The sequence below is a fragment of the Lactuca virosa genome, chromosome 8 (assembly GCF_052849685.1).
Source record: "Lactuca virosa cultivar CGN04683 chromosome 8, Lactuca_virosa_CGN04683_v6, whole genome shotgun sequence".
Lineage (NCBI taxonomy): Eukaryota > Viridiplantae > Streptophyta > Magnoliopsida > Asterales > Asteraceae > Lactuca > Lactuca virosa.
In genome coordinates, this window is record NC_136433.1 from 234,682,853 (window position 1) to 234,689,966 (window position 7,114).

Sequence of the window (7,114 nt, forward strand, 5' to 3'; positions counted from 1 at the left end):
CTCCTACAATGGTGAAATCCGGTTTATCCAAGAAACAATCCAAGGCATCTGGATTAGTGAACCCTAATGGTTCAGACTCTCCTACGATTGCTTCAAGCAACTTCAGAGCTGTGTTCGAAGATCATTCATCCTACAATGCTCCGATCAAGCTAATGATCAGGTTTCTGAAGAATCATCCCCTGTTTGGCCCCTTCGATGCTTTCACAGACGTTGTCCCAATCTCAACCCTATTCAAATGTGCCTTTTCAGCCTATCGCCCACTCGAAACCCACAAGAAGTACATCGTAACCTGGTTAACGATTCTTTGGTCATTTTGTCCAAAGAAAAGTTTTTTTTGCCATTAACCTCCTTGTTCATCCCTCCATCAAGATTTTCACCCCTTCCATGGCAGACGTCACTTCTGCACTTTACCAAATGGGATATTAGAAGAAGATTAAAGGGATTGGGGAATTCAAGAAAAACCAACTGCCTGCGGTCTGGCAATTTGTTTGCCACTTCGTCATCCGCAGTCTATCCGACAGAACCGGAGGCATGGACAATATGGGACTCAAACTTCTGGAGCTGGTGTGGAGTATCTTCACAGGTCATGACGTAAACTATGGGCATATCCTTTGGGACGACTTTCTTCAATACATTCCCAAGGAGAGCCCAAGGGAGAACCCAACCGAACTCACTTTCGCAAGGTTCTGGTCCCTCTGCATTTCAGACCTCCATGCGGATGCAGGGATCAACATGGGCAGTGACATCAATTTATTTGTCCCCAAGGATCTCAAAAGGTACAATCCCTCATCTGATCAATCTATCTTTGGACCAATTCGAAGACTTCCTACACACGTTCTTTCCACTCTTGGTCTAGAGACTGCTGATGTCTCAGATCATATTGAGGCTACAGAAGGTATTGCCCCATACCTTCCTACCCCGCCTCTTCAAAACCCATCCGCAATCATTAACCCTGAAGGTACCGCAGTCCCTTCTTCCACTACTCTCTCCAATATTTCTCAAAGAAGAAAGCAATTGGCCTCCAAGAAGAAACAAAGAACACCCAAGAAGGATGCTCCCAAACCAACAGCACCCACCAAGAAATGTAAAATCACACCAACCGCACCCACACCTGATAGTGATTCTGATGAGGATGCGCAACCAATTGCCATCCTTACAAAAAGGAAAACCAATACCTCTGGCCAAATGCGTGACCGGACCAATACTGAAGCCTCTCAAAAGGCTCCGGTAGTCCCTGGGGTGGCCGCAGACCCATTCAACACCACTATTCTTTTCCAATCAGACTCAGAAAGTGAGTCTGATTCACCGCATCGTGGAGACTGCCCCCCAGTTCACTCCCAAGAGGATGACACTGGTGCACGCCCTAATGTCTCCAGGGCTTCCCGACTGCATTTCTTTTCTTCTGAGGAGTTGCACTCCATCCTCTTGAACGTAACCCAAACACTTCAAACACCTCACCAACCGCAGGGCACTTCTTCCGCCCTAGCCAGAACTGAGTCGAGGCCAAACTTGACTACGGGTCAAGGAGACCAAGGAAGCTCAGGAAATCCTACTCTACTTACATCCGCAGCAGGTGGTTTAGGCACGGTGAGCACAAATGTGCAAGGATCCGTGGACCCGAAGGACACTTCGGTGCGATTCCAAGGATTTGACGGGGATGAATCAAATGACTCATGGTTACGCTACACTTCGGTAACTGAGTCAGAAATCAAGAAATATGCCGCTTTCATGAGGGCATTCCAAGCACGCAAGGAACAACAGATCAAGCAACAACAACAAAAGGAACAAGAAATCCAGTCAGTGGCTAAGTATTGGGCAGATGCAATCAATAATGCCAATACCGTAGCCACCATTCTGAAGGTTCAAGACTAGATGACCGAGATGGCTGAGACAATCCTCAAAGCTCAAGCAACAGGTGATGGTGCAGGCCCCTCCAGAGTAACTCCAACTCCAACTCCAACTCCAACTCCAAATCCAATTCCAACTCCAACAGTTCATGAATCACAAGACGAAGGAACCGCAATAGAAGTCAGTTCTGCTCCCACCTTCGGTCTTGATGATGATGATATTCAGGAGGTAAATAAGCCCAGTCCTTCTGATGATGACCTTATGATGTTTAATGAAGAAGAGGGATCCAGTGGCTCTCAACATTCAACTTCAAAACCCAAAGAGAAGAAGAAAAAGAAGAAGAATGCTGTCACAAGAAAGGAGTTTTTGAGCCTGCAAGCAAAAGTTGATCAAATTCTAGCTTGGTCAAGGCAACCCAACCGTAACCAGAAGACCTGCCTGGACCGCAGTCATTGATCGAACGGATAGAGCACTTGGAAACGCGTGAGTGATTGGCTGCTGAGAGAATTTCTCTCAAAGTTGAAATGGGAATCCGGTCCCTTGATAACAATCGACAGGCATATCACAAGGACTTCATGGCTGTTGCGGAACGCCTCATCTCGGAGGTGACCGCAATCAAGAAAGATCTCCAAGCAGCCATTGCGGATCAAGCCACACAGTCTCAAAAACTGATAGCTGAGACTCACACTGCGTATGAGTCCACTATCTCAGTTTTTCAAGCTACAATAATTAAACTGCAACGATCCCTGTCCTCCAACTTCCATGGTCCCGAGATTCTTCAGCTCACCAAGGAAATTCATAGACTGCTCTTCAACTCCACCATTCCCAATAATCAACAGTTGGCTGATGCCCTTAAAGCTCAATTTCAAGAAGTTTTTGCCAAAGTTGATGGCCTTCGACACTGGCTTGAGGAAGCTCCTGGGTTGCATTCCTCAAGAGGGGGAAGTGGAGAAGAAGTCCATCTTTCAAATCACTCCATCTCACAGCATTAGAGTCCTCCCCCCATCATCACCGAAAAAATTCCTACATCGCAACCATCTCATCGTACTCCACCTCATAAAACTCCACCGCAAGAGGAGATCACTCCTGAGAAACCAGAGACTCCTCCTCACTTCAAAAATCTGGTGGAGCACATGTCCTCTCCAAGCTCAAACGACTCCCCCGTCACCACCCAAAGGAAAAAAGATTGGAAGGCAGCTAAACTTGCGGAGCTCATATGGAGAGAATGTGGTTTTGACACCATCATGGACGAATCCTTGATAAACTCTTGGATCAATCCTCACCGCAGACTGCTAGATGACGACTACAGACCTCATCTTACATATGCTGAACCCCCTTCGGATGGCTACTGGGATGTTCCAATCTCCCCTAATGCCAAATACTTCACAGTGTTTGAGCAATTCGACCGCAGCCTTCCAGACCACAAAAGACTGCCAATGGAATTTGAGAGACTTAGTCTTTTTTATGCTGAGCATGCCTCTCCCATTGAGAAAATATGGTCTAACGATAGACCATCTGTAGTCAAGAACTACAAGATTCAGAAGTTCATGAAGGCTGACGTCATCCAGTACACCCTCACTAGAAGGGGACACGACTATATCCGCACCCAAGCTGACTTCCCCTGCATGAATCCGGAAGAAGTCTTTCTCATAGCTAAGGTGTTTCAGAACAAGTCGGAGAAGCATCCAAAGATGAAGATTGCGCTTGAAAGGGCTAATATTTTCTTGAAGGAAACTGTTTGCGATTTTGCTAAAATCGAAGCAGACATCTACCCCACCATTGCCAAGAAATTTGATCTACCACCACTCGATCCTGCACCAATGCCTACTGAAGGCTATCAAGAAAGATCCTTAGGTGCAACCAATTTTCCTGAACTTGGAGTCATTTTCAAAAGGAAGATCGATAATGTCAAATACTTCATTCCTATGACTGCCATGCATCGCCTCACCAGGAAACAACTTGATATCTGCCGAACCGCAGTTGAAAAATCGAAGCACACTACTGCAGAAGTCAAGTTCGAGATTTTAAGGAGAATCATCTGGTTGGAAAACATCAGGAAGTTTTGGTGGATCCTGATCAAGTTTCTTAAACTTGATAGCTGAACAAAAGTTAAAGAGGTCACTTAGGGGGAAATTGTTGAATCATGAAAAGTGACCCTCTTGAACTTCAGCTACCGCAACCGACAAGCACCCGCAGTCAAGCTCCTTCATCATCAACCGCATCCGGAGTCTCTACCTACCACAGTCTCTTTACTAGATTACTTTACCTGTCTTTTATTGTAATACTCTCTATTGTCCAGTATGCCTTGCATGGCTACTCTTAGAGATGTAATCTAGTGGACTTCGTGAGTCTCTATAAATAGAGCTCATTCTCTTGTATTCAAAAAAACACGCATCTATCTATTTCTAAATACACATCTCTGAAGTTACCTTTTCTATCTCTCTATTTCACTACGCATCCCTTCTTACTCTCAAATCTTACTAGAATACAACTGATTATAACCTCTCTTCGGAACAAGTCTTTTGTGACTTAATTACTAAGTTTGATCTTCCTTATTAACTTGGTTTGAATGCATTCCTTGTTATGAATCAACTTATGTGTATACTTGATATAACAATTGTTGTCATTTCTATTTCTTTACTTTTCCGCAACTAACTCTCTAACTATCTAACTCTAACTTATTAATATTATTGTTGAGCTTTTAGATCCTTCGAGATTAACTATTCCGCAATCTACTTGTTCTAACGTTTGTTCAAGTGTGTCTCTAAGTTTTTCTCTCAACACAAGATCTTGAGAAAGACCTTACCATGTTCCTCAAAGGCAGCACATCAACATTTTCCTGGACAGATGAAGATATGATAGGTATATTTAAGGATGTAATAACCCATAAACTTAATATTGATCCAAGTTTCAGGCTAACTCATCAAAAAAGAAGGAAATTTGCACTTAAGAGGAACTTGATGATCCAAGAATATGTTGAAAGATTGCTTAAGGCCAAGATGACAAAAGTAAAATTCCCAAGATGGCTAGCCAATGTGGTAGTATAAGAAAAGGAGAATGGACAGTGGAGAGTGTGTATAGACATTATGGATCTTAATAAAGCATGACCTAAAGACCCATTTACTCTCCCACACATAGATTCTTTGGTAGATGCAACTACATGTCACGAGATCCTTAGTTTCATGGATGCTTCAGCCGGATTTCAACAAATCCAAATTTAACCTTCAGACCAAGAAGATACAACCTTCATAACTCCAACATGTATATATTGTTATACAACAGTACATTTTCATTTAAAAAATGTAGGTGGGACATAACAAAGGTTAGTGAACAAAATGTTCAAGAATCAACTTGGAAAAACCATGGAAGACTATATAAACGACATGTTGGTAAAATCCAAGAAAGCCGAAAATCATCTCCAAGATCTTGAAGAAGCATTCAACATCCTGGATCGATTCAACATAAAGCTCAACCATTCCTAATGCAATTTTGGTGTCAAAGCAGGGAAATTCTTGGGCTACATTGTAACAAAAAGGAGAATTGTAGCTATCCTAGAATAAATTAAGGCTATCTTAAATTAACAATTCCCATATTCTACCAAAGATGTACAAAGATTAACAAGTAGAATAGTAGCCCTAAATAGGTTTATATCCAAGGCATCTGAAAGGTGCAAACCCATTTATGATGTCTTAAAGAAGAAAAAAAGTTTGAATGGACATAAGACCGTGAAAAAGCATTTCAAGAGCTGAAAAAATATATATATTTGATTCCTTTGATGGCCAAGCCTGAAGGTGGAGAACCCTTATTCCTATACTTAGATATATCTAAGACCGCAGCAAGCCTAATCTTGGTCAAGGAAAAATAAGGTGCTCAACATCCTGTGTATTACGTAAGTAAGAGTTCTTTAGACGCTGAAACCAGGTACTCACATCTTGATAAACTAATCTTATCTCTTGTTTGTGCTTCAACCAAACTACACCATTCTTTTGAAGCTCATCCCATTTGTATGAAAACCAACTATCTAATTAAGAATATGATGAGAAAAACTGAGATGACAGGAAGAATGGCTAAGTGGTATCTTCAGTTAAGTATATACGACTTAAGATATGATCCAAGATCTGCAATAACTCACAAGCGTTAGCAGACTTGTGGCTGATTTCAGTCTGGATCTTCAACCTGAAGTCGGGAAGGAAGGTCAGTAACTTCAAGATATAGAAGAACCAAAGAAGTGGACCCTTTTTACAGATGGAGCTTCTAATTCTAAGTTATCAGGTCTTGGGTTTACAAATCGCTCAAGATCTTGGGATAAAAAAAAAACTCAAGTACATATGGATTCATTACTAGTTACTAACAAATTTAATGGAGAATATGCAGAGATAAATGAAAAATTAGCTTCATACTTAAAGATAGTAAAGAACTTGTCATCCAAGTTCTAAGATTTTAACATAACATAGGTACCTAAAGCGGATAACATGAAAGGAGATGCATTAGCCAATCTTGGTTATGTTTTCAAGATTCACCTTGACATAAAGATTCCTATATCTTATGTCACTTCACCCGCGATAGAAAACATAGAAAAAGAGGTCACACATGTTCAAGATCTTGGACCCAAGAACCTCATTCCTAAAGAATCTTGGATCCAACCTATCCTTCAATATCTCCAAGATGGATCCATTCTTGAAAATGAGAAATACCCAAGAACCATCATAATCAAAGCTTCCGGATTTAACATCAATAAAGATATTTGGACATCCCCATTTTTACGGCTATTTTAAATTTTTTTATTTATGCTTATTTAAAACAGAGTTTATTTATAAATGTGAAGTTTGGTCCCGTAAAAGTATTTCTAAAGAAATATTTTTTTTCATTTTATTTATGAAATATTGGGATTCCATAAATGATACAAAACATATGCATAAACGGGCCGTACAATATTTTAGACTATCAGTATCTCCTTGAATCTCTCATTATTCATGTACCTTTGTACTACTACCTGTAATACAAAGAAATTGAGTGGGTCAAGTTGGGAACCTGGTGAGTACATAGGGTTTTCAACCCACAATAATCTAGTTAATATGTTTAATTATAAAAAAATTAACCTGATTATCCATCCCAGTTTTCTTCTTTATTCTTCCCTAAGGATCTATCCTAAGGGTCATCATAATCATCGTTGTTGTTAGTACTGTTACAAGGATTTCTCCATAATACATATCATTGGGTTTCTTTCTATTTTCATTCCAAAGGATTTGTCCTAAGGATCATAATA